This window comes from Spermophilus citellus (genome assembly GCF_964194105.1).
Source record: "Spermophilus citellus genome assembly, chromosome: 15".
NCBI lineage: Eukaryota > Metazoa > Chordata > Mammalia > Rodentia > Sciuridae > Spermophilus > Spermophilus citellus.
In genome coordinates, this window is record NC_138195.1 from 43087687 (window position 1) to 43103575 (window position 15889).

The following is a 15889-nucleotide window of genomic DNA, read 5'->3' on the forward strand; positions in this document are numbered from 1 at the left end:
AAGGAAAGCTTCCTGGACAAGTGGTACCTAAGACGTGAAGCATGAGTCAATGTTGATTTTAAGCAGAGGGGGAGGGCATGGATTCCAGTTGAGTACAGTCAGAGCATGAAGTGGGAGGTTGTTTTTGGTTTTGTTTGGTAGCAGGGATTGAACCCGGGGGCACTTAACCACGGAGCCACATCCCCAGCCCTTTTTGGTATTTTATTTAGAGACAGGGTTGCGCTGAGTTGCTTAGGGCCTCAGTTGCTGAGGCTGGCTTTGAACTCAAAATCCTCCTGTCTCCGCCTCCCAAGCTGTGGGATGACAGGCAGGCGCCACCATGCCCTGAGAAGTGGGAGGTTGGACAGTGGCAAAAGGGGCCTGGAAAAGGGCTGGCTTGTGACAGGCCTTGATTGCTGGACTGAAGGGTGTGGATTTGACTTTGAGGCTCCAGAAAAGTATTAAACAGTACAGTGTGTGTGTGATCACATTTATAACCTGATTATAATATATAGGTTTATATGTTATATGTGATAGTTACTTCCCTGCCTCATGGGTGCATTATCTTCCACTGAGAGTGTCACCTGCACCAATGGCACCTTTGTGAGGTTATGTAAGTCCCCATGGAGCTATTGGAGTTTATGCCATTAGTGCTTGTTAAGTAGCAGATCTGTTATCTGAGTAAGGGCATAAAAACAGATCATAGGCCATGCAGGACAAGATCTAATCTTCTGTTACTAATCTCATCCAGGCCTCTTGGGTCTTCCTGGGCCTTCATCTGTTGGTAAGCATTCCATCTGTCCTTTCTACTTCCTAGAGTTGGCATCAAGTTCAAGTGAGATATCATCTGTGAAAACACTTTGAAAAGTATACAGTGTAGCTGGGTGCAGTGGCGTACACCTGTAACTCCAGGGACTCCAGAGTCTGAGGTTACAAAGTCACAAGTTTGAAGCCAGCCTTGGCAACTTATCAAAACCCTAAGCAATTTAGTGAGACCCTGTCTCAAAATAAAAAGTAAAAAAAGGTCTGGGGTTGTGGCTCAGTGGTAGAGTGCTTACCTTGCACCCATGAGGCACTGGGTTCGATCTCAGCACCACATAAATATAATGAATGAAATAAAGGTATTATGTCCATTTACTACTAAAAAAATAGTTTTAAAAAAGACTGGTGATGTGGCTTTTCGTTAATGCACCCCTAGGTTCAATCCTCAATGGCAAAAAGGGAAAAAAGAAAAAAAGTATCTGATGCAAATACTAGGATATCTTTCCATTTTTTTGTGTCACCTTTGATTTTATAGTTTTCAGTGTACAAGTATTTCACCTCTTAGTTTAATATATTTGAAGTTTTATTTTTTTGCTTCTGGGGTTTTTTGTTTGTCTTTCCTTTTTGGTACTGTGGGTTGAACCCAGGGGACTTTATCACTGAGCTGTGTTCCAGTCCTTTTTTTTTTTTTTTTTTTTGATATAGGGTCTAGTTAAGTTGCTGAAGCTGACCTCAGACTTGGAATCCTCCTGCCTTAGACTTCTCTGAGTCATGGGGATTATAGGCATGTGCCACTGTGCCTGACTATTATTCTTTTTAATGCTGTTATCAATGGGGTTGTTTTTGTTTGTTTGTTTTTTGGTATTGGGGATTGAACTCCAGGGCACTGTGCTACATCCCCAGCCCTATTTTGTGTTTTTTTGCTTTTTTGTTTTTTAAATACCTTTATTTTACTTATTTATTTTTATGTGGTGCTGAGGTCAAACCCAGTGCCTCACACATGCTAGGGAAGTGCTCTACCACTGAGCCACAACCCAACCCCTGAAAAAACTTTCTTGTATTTCTTTTTTTTTTAAATTTTTTTTTTGAGAGAGAATTTTAATATTTATTTTTAAGTTTTCGGCGGACACAACATCTTTGTATGTGGTGCTGAGGATCGAACCCGGGCCGCACGCATGCCAGGCGAGCGCGCTACCGCTTGAGCCACATCCCCAGCCCCTTTGTTTTTGTTTTTTGAGGGAGTTGGTACTGGGGATTGAACTCAGGGGCACTCAACTACTGAGCCACATCCCCAGCCCTATTTTGTATTTTTATTTAGAGACAGGGTCTTGGTGGTAGAGTGCCTCTGGATTCAATTCCCAGTACTACAAAGCAAACAAAAAATTAAAAATATACATAAAAACTTTACAAATGTGAACATACATGAGCATATTCCCCAAGGGCATAATCCACACCAGAGATAAAATAACCACAATTAATATTTGTGTTTTCACTTCCTTCCCACATGTATTTTTTTTTTTTTAAGAGAGAAAGAGAGAGATTTTTTAATGTTTATTTTTTAGTTTTCAGTGGACACAACATCTTTGTTGGTATGTGGTGCTGAGGATCGAACCCGGGCCGCACGCATGCCAGGCGAGCGCGCTACCGCTTGAGCCACATCCCCAGCCCTATATATATATTTTAAAAGTTATTAAAAAAAATAAGCATGCACCAGGTGCGGTGGCACATGCTTATAATCCCAGCAGCTGGGGAGGCTGAGACAGGAGGATTGCAAGTTCAAAGCCAGCCTCAGAAACAGTGAGGCCCTAAGCAGCTCAGTGAGACCCTGTCTCTAAATAAAATACAAAATAGGGCTGGGGATATGACTCAGTGGCTGAGTGCCCCTGAGTTCAATCCACAGCACCGCCCCCCGCCCCCCCAAAAAAACCATGCAGGTAGACACAGGCAAGGGTACTGAGTCTCATTGCCCTGTGGATATAGTCAAGGATTTGCTGCCCTGGGAAACATATCTGTCATTTTTCATCTTATTTTTCTTTCAGGACAGAGCTCACAGAGCCTGGCCCTTAGTTCTGCTCATTCATCACAGCTAGAAGGGGCAACTCTGGAGGACCTCAGTCAGGTCAGGCCCAGGCCAGTTCCATTGTTGCCCACCACCTAAGCCCAAGTGGCCAGCAAGGATTCCTTGCAACTGCCTTTCTGGGGCTATTTATGCCACTGCTTGTACCTATGATGCCACTGGTCAGTCAGATATTTAAAAAGGGGAAGGGGGAATTTCAGAACAGCACTCAATATACGTTGGTGGTCAAGAGCACCAGCTCTGGAACTAGCCTGCCTGACTTCGAGTCCCATCGCAACTACTGTTAGTTTTGTGTGTATGTGTGTGTGTGTGTGTGTGTGTGTGTGTGTGTGTTGCTGGGGATTGAACCCAAGGTCGTGTGCATGCAAGGCAAGCAACTACTGACTGTGAGACAGTGGGCAAGTTTGAAACTCCCTATGCCTCCTCTTCTCCTTCTGTAAAATGGAGGCAGTAAGACTATCCATCTCATGGAGTTGTTCTAAGCATTAAATGAAACAGTACACGTCTGGCACTTAAGAGAGTGCCCAGCACCAGTGAGCTGTGGGTGATGTTAGCAGTTAATTATTATTGTGGACCTCACTTGGCCAAGGCATGGGATCCAAATGTAGCCTCTGATGCTGTTTGGGAGGTCTCATTCTATCAATCTGGAGTATGGCCTTTCACTATCTTGATTTCATGTGCTAAAAAATCACCAGATTTTTAGGCACAGATGCAACTTTCTTCCTTATTAGGATTATAGATATGTGGCCCTGGCTTTGCTTTTTCAGATTCAACGAGGAATTATTGGCCCTGTGAGTCCATGGGTTTTGGATTCCAATCGTAACTTCTCCCCCAACTGGCCACTGGACTTTAGCTTCAGTGTGGAGTAGATATGTTCCAACTGATTCTGTTAGGCCAGAAATTCCTGAGCTCTTCCTATTGTGTGATTTATAAATCACTGTTTCCTAAAAATATGGAATGATCCATATGATTTTCAACTTAGAGTGAATAAAAAGTATATCTTGAAAAATGGAAAATTGTATGGTTTCTGCCCACTCTCCATTCAAGAGATGCACTTTCAGTCTCTGGGGTCTGTGGAAGGAGCTTTCAACCAGAGAAGATTCATCTTTGGATCATGCTGCAGGCCCAGGGAGCCCAGGCCACTCTGCCTTCCTTCTGTTCTGAAAGGCCTCTCTCAGCCCAGAACAGCAGCTAGTGAGGGTGGAAACTTCCAGGATGAGGCGTGTTCCTCAAATACTTACCATGATTGTTCTTTCATCATTGCCTCAGCTTTTGATTCCTGTTGGAATACAGTTTGAAAATTACCTGCAAAAAGCAGTTTTGTTGTCTTTCTTTGTTTCTTTTGTCTCAGCATTTGGCAGGATCCTTTTAAACTTTCTCTCATCTGACACTCCATGACCTTAAGAATATGGCATGCTCTTTGGTAAATTCAGGTCACATTTCATAGCCAGATTCTGGATAGTAGTAGAATTGCCTTATGAGGCTTTATCAGAAAGTCCAATGCTGTGGGTTTTTTTATTTTAAACTGACCTTAATTATCTATCTCTGCAAATGCTCATAGTTATATAGTTGCGAGCTGAAAGCTTTGGTAATAAGGACTTCCTTCTCTCTCCCTTTTTAGTGTTTTATTTTTATTTTTAAAAAATATTCCACACAATTTTATTACAAAGGTGAACTCTGATCTTTGTGGTGGGCTTATCAGTAGGACTTCTGGTGGTGAGCACGAACGAGGACGTCCAAACTTTGGACTCACAGCGACTGGGGTCAGCGACCAGCAGGGTCCGGTCATATTGGATGAGGATGTCTTTGTTCTCCTTCTTGGAAGCCTCATCTACACATTTCTGGTAATAGGCCACCAGGACTTTGGAAATTGGCGGATGGCGTAAATCTGGGCCACATGACCACCACCCTTCACAGGGACCTGGATGTCCACGCCAGCAAACCGCTCCTTGCCCAGAGCAGAACGGGTTCCAATAGCTTGTATTGCAGCGTGCGCGGCTCGATCATCTCCAGGCGACGCCCATTCACCTTGATCAGGCCGTTGCCCGGTTTGCAATGCGCCCCAGAGGTGGGTGACCCGTCTTCTTGCATCCGAAGACTTGTACAGACTGAAGTGGACCCTTGGCCGGCATGACTGCGAGCGTAGAGAGCAGTCCTCTCCACGCGGTGCTGCAACCGGAAAAGGGCTGGGGTTTTTGTTTGTTTGTTTTTAATATATTTTTTTAGTTGTAGATGGACACAATATCTTTTTTTCTTTGTGGTGCCGGGGATCGAACCCAGTGCCTCACGCATACTAGGCAAGCCCTCTACTACTGAGCCACAATCCCGGCCCCGCCTTTTTAGTGTTTTAAGTGACAGAGTACTACAGAAGTTGGTGATGACTTGATGTTTAAAAATTCAGAAAAGTCAAAGGCCTCCTTCTTAGAAGGCTGGCTGGTTCTCATTCTTAGAGCACTCTGCAAAGTCAGTGCCTTCTATTGCCGTCCATATACCCTTTCATCCCATGCAATGGATTTGGGCAGTATTTCCCAAAGTTTGGCATAGATATCATTGTGGTGGAGCACGATCTGATTTAGACATTTAAATGCACTAAGCAATATCTCCTATAATAGCAAAGGGGTAAAAAGTGAGAACATAAGGTTTCTTTTTTAATGATTTTAGTAAAACTGATTTAAAAACAAATATTACATATGTGGATAGGTCCCAAGACCCAAGCCTGATCCAAATGATCGAGCTTTGGGAAATAGAGTATCTAAGACACTAACTTTTCAATTTTCTTAAACTATAAGGAAGCCTCTGATGGGTTTTGTGTTGTGAAAGTTTCTGTGAAGTTCATACTGTGGGACACACTTATTTTAAAGATGACACTTTGTCAGTAACTGAGAATCTCATGAAATCTTTTATTTATTTTCATGACATCTTAATTGTACTCAGACTTTGTGTGTAGTTTTGTTGGGCCATTCGGATTGTAGGGACATTGTGGAGGGCTGTGGCTAAAAGGAGAATATCACTCTGAACACAGCCTCAGTTACACAGGGTGGCAGGAGAGAGAATGAAGGGAAAGCAGTGAAACAGGCCTCCATATAAAGTCATACACAGCTCCGTACTTGAAAAACAAATGAGACATTCTAGAAACATTCCATAAAGCTTAATGCTCCATGAGTAAACTTAGTCATGGGTGTCTTACTTTATAATTGTAGACTGATTGTGGTGATAAAAAGTCATTTCTAGCTGAGTGTGGTGGTGCACACCTATAATCCTAGACACTTGGGGAGCTAAGGCAGGAGGATTCCAAGTTCAAGGTCAGCCGCTGCAATTTAGCAAGACCCTGTCTCAAAATAAAAAGGACTGGGGATATAGATGAGTGGTAAAGCACCCCTGGGTTTAATCCCCAGGACTGGGGAGGTGGGGGAGCCATTTTAAATAGGTTGTTTTTAGTATTCATTTATTTCTCTGGAATGAGCAGATTAGTCTTTCATCACTGAAGAGAAATCAGCTGTTAGTTTTACTGGAATTCCCCTGTATGTGATTAATTTTTCTCTTTTTATTTTTCAAGATTTTCTTTCATCGCTTTTACTCAGATGTGTGTAGCATTAGCAGATGTAGAGGGATGGTGGGTTTTAGACCAGCCTGGGCCACTTAGTGAGACCCCATCTCTGTCTTCCTATCTTCTTTTCCTTCCTTCTACTCTTTGAACATGTTATGGCTCCTTGGCAGTCTTCAAACCTGACCTCTCATCCCTCACAGGCAGTTTCTGTTGCTTGCTGTTTTTTTCTGCATATGGGCCACATGTTCCTGGTTCTTTGCATGTCTTGTGATATTTTTCTTGAAAACTGAACATTTTAGGTAATTGTTTTGTAGGTACTGTGGATACTGATTCCTCTTCCCTTTTTTTTTTTTTGCTTGCTTTTGTGACTTGGCCAGGATGTTCTAGTGACATCCACTTCCCCTACACGTGAAGCCTTGGGTGAGGCTCTCTCAGAGGGCACAGCCTTGGATGTACTGCTATCACCCTGGGATGACACAGTAAACGTTTAGCAGGGCTCTCTTTACCTCTTTCCCATACCTCTGTTAAGATGGCTACTTCATTTGGTAATATACCACATACGTTAGGTTGGCTAATTATCAGCTGATTGCTCTGTTGTTTTTAACAAAACCCTAGTGGCAAAATTGCTGAATCTGATTCCAATTAAGATTTTTTTGGGGGAGTGGGTACTGGTGATTGATTGCTGATGTGCTTAATCACTAAGCCACTTGCCCAGCCCTTTTTGAGACAGGGTCTCGATAAGTTGTTTAGGGCCTTGCTAAATGCTGAGGTTGACTTTGAATTGGCAGTCCTCCTGCCTCAGCCAACCAAGTTGCTGGGATTGTAGGCATGTAACTGACCATGGTTGGTCATTATTATTAGCATGATTAACTTACCAGTTTATGTCGTATGGTTGTGCCAGACAGATGATGGTTACTTGTACAAACAAGGTGAGGAGTCATTCCACACTACATTCAAAATGGAGTAGCTTATGGCAATACTGCTTTACAAAATGAAAAGTTAACGCAGGTTTAGGCACAGCCTGAAAACTGCTGTGCTCTATCCTTATGGAGTAACTCAGAGCAGAGCACAGCCTGCTTTCCATATCTATCTGGAGTGTCTTATGTCAAGCTGAGCTAGAGCTGGGGTCCCTGTGTGGCAGAAAGTAGGTCTTAGCTCAGTTATCAGAAATTTGCTATTCTTGGCAAATTTTAGTAGATTTGCTTGAATGTTTGTTATATGCCCTTAGAACAATTCCAGAGACTTTGTTTTGTTCTGTTTTTTCCCTGAGATAGGCATTTGGTATGTTGCCTGGGCTAGTCTCAAACTCTTAGGCTCAAATGCTCCTCCCACCTTGACCTCCCTGGTAGCTGGGACTACAGGTGCACACTACTGCATCAAGCTTCCAAAGACTTTAAAATCTTTTTTTTTTTTATTTTAATTTTTGAAGTACTGGGGATTGAACCCAGGGCCTCACACATGGTAGACAAGCACTGTACCACTGAGCTACACCCTCAGTCCTAAGTCATGGTTTTATTTATTTTTTTTACATATTTTTTTTTTAAGAGAGAGAGAGAGAGAGAGAGAGAGAGAGAGAGAGACAGAGAGAGAGAGAGACAGACAGAGAGACAGAGAGACAGAGAGAGAAAGAGACAGAATTTTTTAATATTTATTTTTTAGTTCTCGGCGGACATAACATCTTTGTTTGTATGTGGTGCTGAGGATCAAACCCCGGCCGCACGCATGCCAGGCGAGCGCGCTACCGCTTGAGCCACATCCCCAGCCCCAGTCATGGTTTTATATCATTTTTGCCAGCTTCATTTTGCTGAGGAGTGGAATTCATGGAGTTTTTCACATTGACATCCTGAGGGGTTTCCAGATTCATTGTTATATAACTATATCACCTGAGGTGACACCATGAAAAGCAATGGAAAAAGCTCTCATACAAGTGGCTAAATGAGAGGCAGTCAGGGGAAAAGGGACAGGGTGGACGAGCTCTAGGACCATAATGCATAACTTGTTATCTTCAAAAACCTTTCCCTATCCTTCCCCATACTACTGAACAATGTATGAAATGTGCCTTTTTCTCCACCCTCCTATTAAAAAAAATTTTTTTTAGTTGTTAATGGACCTTTATTTTATTTCTATGTGGTGCTAAGAATGGAACCCAGTGCCTCACACATACTAGGCAAGTGCTCTACCACTGAGACACAACCCCAGCCCCCATCCCTCCTATTATTAATATAGAGAGCAGGTGCAGGATGACACCATGCCGTCTCCAAGAATCTTCTACAAAAAGAAATTCCTAAAAAAAAAATCACCATACTCATCAGTGGAAAAATAGCAGACCCTAGTGCTCATGCCAACTGCTTCCCTTCTGTATTTGGGGATCCACCATCAGGAGTATTCCCCTTTTCCCCCATCTGAACCCCTTCCCCCTTTTTCTTTTCCCAATTAAAGTCTTGTCTGTGCGTTCAGTACTTTCTGACCCAATTTCATTTCTATCGTCAAAAGTTCCTGTCCCCATTACCAGGTGCTCCATAGGCATGGGACTGTCAAGCATCAATTTTTGATTTTTGCTTTGTATGCACAGGACAAAGGCAGTGTCTCTCCCTCCTCTCCCCAAAGGAGGGGGAAAAACCTTTGTTGCTTGGAGACAGGATGGAAAGGATCTGGAGCCTCTCTACCCTTTTGGAATGTAAATACATCTCTCCAGAGGTCAGATAAGCCCTTGTGGCTCCTGCTTTAGGACTAGAAATGTCTTGGGCTTCATGGTCCTTTAAAATATATACCCATCCCCTGGAGCTGGGCAAATCTGTCTGGAGTTTCCCATCTATAGAGTTGTAGCTTAATATTCCAAGGCTTGCCCGGGATCCTATGTTTTCAGCACAATTTATTCAGAAAGCTCTAATTGTACAGAAACACAAAACTCTTTTGTCTAGAACCCAGGATTTCATCTCTTGTGTTTCTCCATAGTTGGCTACTGGTAAATTTTCCATAATATGTTACTCCACTAGTCAGCAAGTACTAGGACCAAATCCACTTGATTTGTTTTAAATAGCACTTACCCAGGTGTTGCCTGCAGAACTCCAAAGGCAGGATGAGGTCAACCCCACTGTATTGGTTTTAGCTTCTCTGTCCAAGACTTCTGGTTTTAGTCTATCAAACAAACCTCACCATAAAATCCTACCTTACAAAGCCTTGTAGCTTCCTCAGGTTACTGGATTAATCTGACGGAAGGCAAATACCCACAATTATTGCTGGATATATGAATAACAATGCATGGACTTTGTGATGGCCTGCAAGGAAGAAACCTACAGCAAATTTGTCTTTCATGTAGCTGCTACCAGATCCAGGTCCCCTCTTTGCTTCTTGAAAGCCAATACTAGGGACATGAGGAGTTGGTGGGGAGATGGAAGAAGCTGTCATCCTCAAAGCTCCATCTTGGGGAACTCAGGTCCACCAAAGGACATTTATAGGAAGGGAAAGGAGGTACAGAGGGCAGAAAGGCTACCTGCTAAACAGTGTCTTGGTCATTTAGGGTGTGTGTCTCCTCCCCCACCCCCAAACATCATAATGGACCTTGATCTCCTGAGTCTAGTTACAAACATTAGTTTTCTGCAAGTTAAACATAAAACAATATATATGCTTTATGTTAGTTAATGCACAGAATTAAAGAATAAGGAGGGGTGTTACACATTCTGATGTTATCTGAAGGTCACCAGATATTCTGGTGCTGTAAATCTAAAGAAAGATTATTTAGCTGGACTTGGTGGCGCATGCCTGTAATCTGTGACTTGGGAAGCTGAGGCAGGAGAATCACAAGTTTGAGGCCAGCCTCAGCAACTTAGCAAGATCCTGTCTCAAAATAAAAAGGGCTGGAGAAGTAGCTCAATGGTAGAGCACTCCTGGATTCTATCCCCAGTATCATTTAAAAAAAAAAAAAGTCACTCAGCAGTTCACAACTTTTTTTTTAAAGAGAGAGTGAGAGAGGAGAGAGAGAATTTTCAATATTTATTTATTTATTAGTTCTCAGCGGACACAACATCTTTGTTGGTATGTGGTGCTGAGGATCAAACCCGGGCCGCTCGCATGCCAGGCGAGCGCGCTACCGCTTGAGCCACATCCCCAGCCCCATCTTCTGGGATATCTTTTCCTCCTCTGCAACCACCTCTTCTGGTTTAGGAATAATTTGTTTCTTTTCCATGAATATCATCTCATTGTGGTACCAGAGCTCACATATGGGTGAAATCCAGCTATGAGCTCTGTAAGTACGTCTTGCTTTGTTCATATGGATTTGTTCAATGACCAGAGAATCAATATCTAAACCTTTTTAGTTGGTGCAGCAAAGCTTCAGCACCCTCTTTGGACCACTGACCCTGTGTCCAGCCCCACTGTTTGACCTGGGCTCATAACACCTTGCTCACAACACCAGCTCACCTGTCCCCACACCTCTCAACTCCACTGTTATAATGCTGGAACAGCACACCTTGCTTATCTAAAGTGACAGTTTTCAGATTGTTGGTGGCAGCTTGGTGGCTTTTCAGATATGCATACCCTTGATGTCCTGGGCAGTTCCACAGGTGAACCCAAATATTTTAACTTCTTGATTTGCATGATTTTGTGGGGTTTGCTGGGCCAAGTGAATAGTGAACCGTTTTTTGTTTTTTTGTTTTTTTTTTTCAGATCACCTCAGGCAAGAAAAGTCGTTTTCACACAACTTAAACAGAATTACTTAAGTCTGAATCTCCCAAGATCTTTTCTAGGCAAGCTGGTTTGGGATTACTGTACTCGGGGAGAGAGAGAGAGACAGACTATGTCCAGGAGAATTGTCAAGGCAGAATTCTGAGTTTAAAAAACTTGGCAGAGGAACTCTGTTGTCCTCTTCCACCCCCTGTCCTCCTCATACTGATCATGACCCAGTATCAGGCCTAGAGAGAGGATCGGCCACGTCTGACCATGGCCACATTGAATAATCAAATACCTTCCTGAGGTGTGTGTACCAGGCCCCAGAGTCACCTGTGGCTGACTGTTGCATGACAGACTGCAAAAAGCCGACAGCAGTGAGATTTCAAGAGGAGGCCCAAAGTCCCATCTGACTCAAGAGCCAGCAGAGGAGAGTTCAGCTTCTTGTGATTTGACCTTCCCCGCCTTTCAGCTTCCACTAGAAACCCCACCAGGTTCAATCAGCAGAGGCCTCATCAGAAAGCGACCCTTTCTTGTGTGAGGTCCAGACAGACCTCCAGCATTCATGATTTGCTTCCGTGGCCCTACAAAGGGATTTTTTTTTTTTTTTTTTTTAAACAGCCTCAAGAGTCTGGGTCCTCCTGCTTACTGAGCTGAGTGGCCACACCTGTTTTCAGCTTTGTAGAGCTGAAAACAACAACAGGCACCCAGGCTCCAGAGCCCAGGTAATTGGAGGAAACCCTTGGCCCTCAAAAGCCAGTGGCTTTTCCTTGCTTCGCCAGTAGAAGGGGGTAACTGCCCCCTTCTTATCCAAGCCGAGAGGCAGCCTGGCTAGTGAGGCCTTTTGGAAGCAAGATTTTTTAAAGCTCCTTTCACCTGTCAGTCATATAATCTGAGTTGACTGCCCCCCTCAAAGGGGCATCTGATTTGAGCTTATTGGCAAGCCTAAAGTCTGCTTTTCAAAAGGCGTGACTCTACGTCACAAACTCCCAAAAGTGTATCTCCATCTGGAAAGTGCCCCCCTTCATGCTTTTTTGGCACACCACCTTTCCTTAGACAAAAATTTAAAAATCCAGCACTGACACCTGGTCTGTCTCCCACTCCTAGAGTCCAGTGAGATTCCAGGCCTTCATTTAGTTTCTTAAGAAGTCAGCAGTTTTCTCTGTACTGCCAGAACCCCAGGGTTAATGGGCATTCATCTCACCCAAGAGTGGCAAAAAGAAGTCTTTGTAGACTGTGAGTCTCTTTCCAGGATCGATGATCCTTACAAGGATGTAATATCCAAATCAATTTTAAAAACTCCTCTTTTTCCTCACTCCAAAGTTTGCAAAAACTCCTCTTAGATAAATTCAGTGTTTTCAGGGATTCAATCACAGCTGCAGGGAGACGCTGTTTCCTGCTTGCCAGGGAATGCAAAAGTGACACGCCATGCAGGCTACAGGAGCCCCCTTTCCCTTTTCTGGTGCTCATGGAAGTTTCCCTCTACATTCCTTGGCATCTCCATCGACTCTGTGTTCTGCGTCCCCTCTCTGCACAGGCATATGGGTACCGGTTTTCAACAGAGCTGTCAATATCTCTACTCCACGCACTTGTTTCACCTGTGTAAGGAGACTAGTATTCCTGTGGATACAGGAAGATCAGCCAGAGTCCAAAGGGAACTAAGGATCAGAAGCTTCTCCAATGCAGGAGGCCACACACCCCACCCTGGAGAACTAAGACAGCTTGGCTCTGCAATCTCAAACCTGCTCTGGCTGTAGCCACTAATCTACCCTTCCTCCTCTCACGTGTAGGAAAGAGCAACATAAACTTCTCTTTTCCTACCTAAAGCCCATCTTTAAAAATTTCTGGGGGGCCCTTCCTCTCCCATGCAAAGTAGAGAGCCAAATCCAGAGGCACCATTTGGGCTGCATTTTCTAATCCTATTTCCTAATACCTGGCTGACAAATTTCCCATGGATCCTGGTTCCCATGGATATTGCTCAAGTCTTGCTAACCAGTCCCAGAGCTGTCTGGTAAACCACTTGACAGATAGGATCCTGTTCTCTTCGCCACTGTAACTGTTGGGTGTTAATATTTACCCGTATTAATTTTATTCTGAACACATGGCCTGAGGTGTTATGGTTCAGAGACAGATTAGTTATGAGTTACACAATAAGGTAAAGTAATGGTATGTAAATATAACTGTGTAGGCACCTTTGCTCCAGTGTTTACCCTAGGGTGATGTGAAGGAACGTGTCAAGAGACCCAAGGTGAGGATGGAGAAAAGCGGATTTTTAAATCATTATATACAGGAGAAAGAGGCAACTGCTTCCTCTTCTAAAAGGAGGGAGGGAAAACTTTTGCTGCTTGGAGATAGGGAAAGGGTTCTGGCTACTCCCTCTAACCTTTTGGAATATAAGTACATCTCTCCAGGAGCCAGGTCAGCACTGGGGGCTTATTTCCCCCTTGAAATGTAATCTCATTTTCTGAATTGGGTAAATCCCTCCAGAGTCTTTCACTAGATAGTTACAACTCAGCTGATGATCCCAAGTTTTCACCATCGTGTTTTCAGAAAGCTCCAGCTCTTCAAGAACAAAGATTCTGCTTCTTGCTGACAGTTGCTCCATTGGGCCATGTTGGAAGCAGGAGTTGAGACCCGCAGTCTGTGCTGCGCAGGCTCCCTGGGGCTGACTTTGCTCCCTCCACTGGAGTTGCAGCGCCTGCTCACTGGGCTGCCAGGCTGGAGCCTGGGATAGGGAAGGAAGGAGTGGCAGTGGGCCAAGTGCTGGATTGGTGAAGTGAGTTGGAGTTAAAAAGCTTCAGCTTGTGGAGAGTCGGAGTATTTATCTGTGGTGTCCTTGGGAGAGAGGTCAGTTCATGAATAAATGGAGAGTGTTGACCTTAAGATACCTGAAAATGAGGAAGAGAGGACTAGAGAAACCATAAGCTAGGAAGCAAGTATATTTTAAAAGATGCTGGAGTTTCTTCCCTGGGCTGCAACCCAAGGTGTTTTTTTTTTTTTTTTTTTTTTTTTAGTGGGGGTGGTGGCTTTGAGCCGTGTCCGTATGAGACCAAGGAAGAGGTCAGATAGCCTTTGCAGGGTATTCTAGTAGGTTCTTCCTGGCCACACTCTGGGGATATCTTCTGGATGACCTGGGTCAAATATGCAGTGGTGGATGGCTCACTGTGAAGTGGGTGGTCAACTCCTAGAAGCAGCAATCAAGTGACCCTCTCCTATAGAGATCATAGTCGGTGGCCTAGAGCCCCTTTCAAGACTTCTCAGGGGTTGTGAACTTTATATCTGCTTTTTAAGGGATTGGCCTTGGGAAAAGAGGCTGAAGTCCTGCTGAGGTACAGTCACAATTGCCCAGATGAAATATGAAGACTTTTACTTCTGGGCTGAAGAGAAAGGAATCTGCAGTTTAAAAAATTGAACCCTTTGTATCCCTAAAGTTTCTACCAGCCTAGAAATGCTTCTCAGTGAAACTGCATTTATGTGAATTATTTCTCCAGAGTGGCTTTTATCTTTTAAACGTTAATATCTCAGAGGCCAGAGAAGTCTGATCAACTCAAAAGAGGCTGGAACCGGGCAGATGGTCTGGGGACTTGGAAGGGACCACTGATGCAGAAACTCAATGATGCTTTTCAGATTGGGCCAGGAGGGAAGGAGACCAGCCTGGCAGAACAGCCCTGCTGAGGCGGCATGGGGAAGTATCTGTGGTCATGGAGAGGCCTTCTGCATCCTGGGGCAGATCCTGCTCATTGCCCTGGTTTTCCCAATACCCTCCTCCATCAATAGGAGGGAAGCCGGAGGCTGTGATTTCTGTGATGCTTTTGGTGGAGTCTGTGAACATGTGTATAGTCTGGGGTAGGAGATTGTATGTTTATCTCATGATGCAATGTGGAGCCCTCTGCCAGCTCCTGTTACCACAGAGTCTGGTTCTCACTGGAGCAGGAGGCTTCTGCAGGGCTTGATCCACTTCTAGGCAGACCCAGCCACGGAAACCTGGGGCCAGGGTGAGTCCAGGCTCTTTCAGGATCAACAAATGGCAGGGCATTACCCATTCCTGAAGGATAAATGAGGTTGTCCATATTTGCTTCTAAGTCCTGAGTTAATTATTAATACATGGACACTAATGGTCATATTGGCTTCTGGTCTCCATTTCACAGACTTCCTTTCGGGAGAGACTGAAAAGCATCTTGTGCTCAGGGCTGTAATTCTATCAATTTCCAGAGCAACCTGTTCTGTGATTTCCACACACAGTAAGAAACTCTTTCTCCTTTAGAAGAGTGCTTATTGCAAATTTTTTAGTACAGATTTCCCCACACAGTTAAAACCTAGCAATACTAGTCAAAGCTGAAGCTTCTGCCTCTCCCAAGCCTCCGCAGCCCAGCTTGATGTGATATGTGCAAAGCTACAGGAACCCAGTACATTTTCTGTAAATATCCATCCATGTGGCATTCTTGCTTCACAGTAGTGGAGGTGCCCAGGAGAGCATCACCTGGAGGTCGGACCCAGAAACTTTTATTGAGCCCTTAGCAAGACAAACATGTTGCTCACAGCAGAAAAAAAAATGAGGCAATAAATGTCGAGTGTCTTTGGGCAGGGATTTTGGTTAGAGATATGTTATGTTGCAGATTCTAGAAAGTCCTCTAAAAATGACAAACAAGTGAGGGGTCAATTTGTCTCATACGGGAGACACTTGAGGATAGATAGCCTGGTGTGAGCACAGCTCAGCAAGGCTGGCTGGCCGAACCCCAGGCTCACTTGTTCTGCTTTGACTTCTGTAGTGGGTGACATCATGCTTGTCCTCTCACAGTCACAAGATGGCTGTTTTCTCTTCAAGATCCAAGGAGAAAGAAAGAATCAAGGACGAAAGT

At 44.1% G+C, this 15889-nt stretch overlaps 1 protein-coding gene and 1 pseudogene across 2 annotated transcripts in view; one reads left to right on the top strand and one right to left on the bottom strand.

Annotated features, from left to right (window-relative positions):
* Positions 1-15889, top strand: part of STOX1 (storkhead box 1) — a 49524-nt gene that overhangs the window by 14638 nt on the left and 18997 nt on the right. The window lies entirely within an intron of this gene.
* On the bottom strand, positions 4517-4950 carry LOC308634477 (small ribosomal subunit protein uS9-like; annotated as a pseudogene). Its single transcript has one exon. The product of its transcript is annotated as a small ribosomal subunit protein uS9-like (transcript).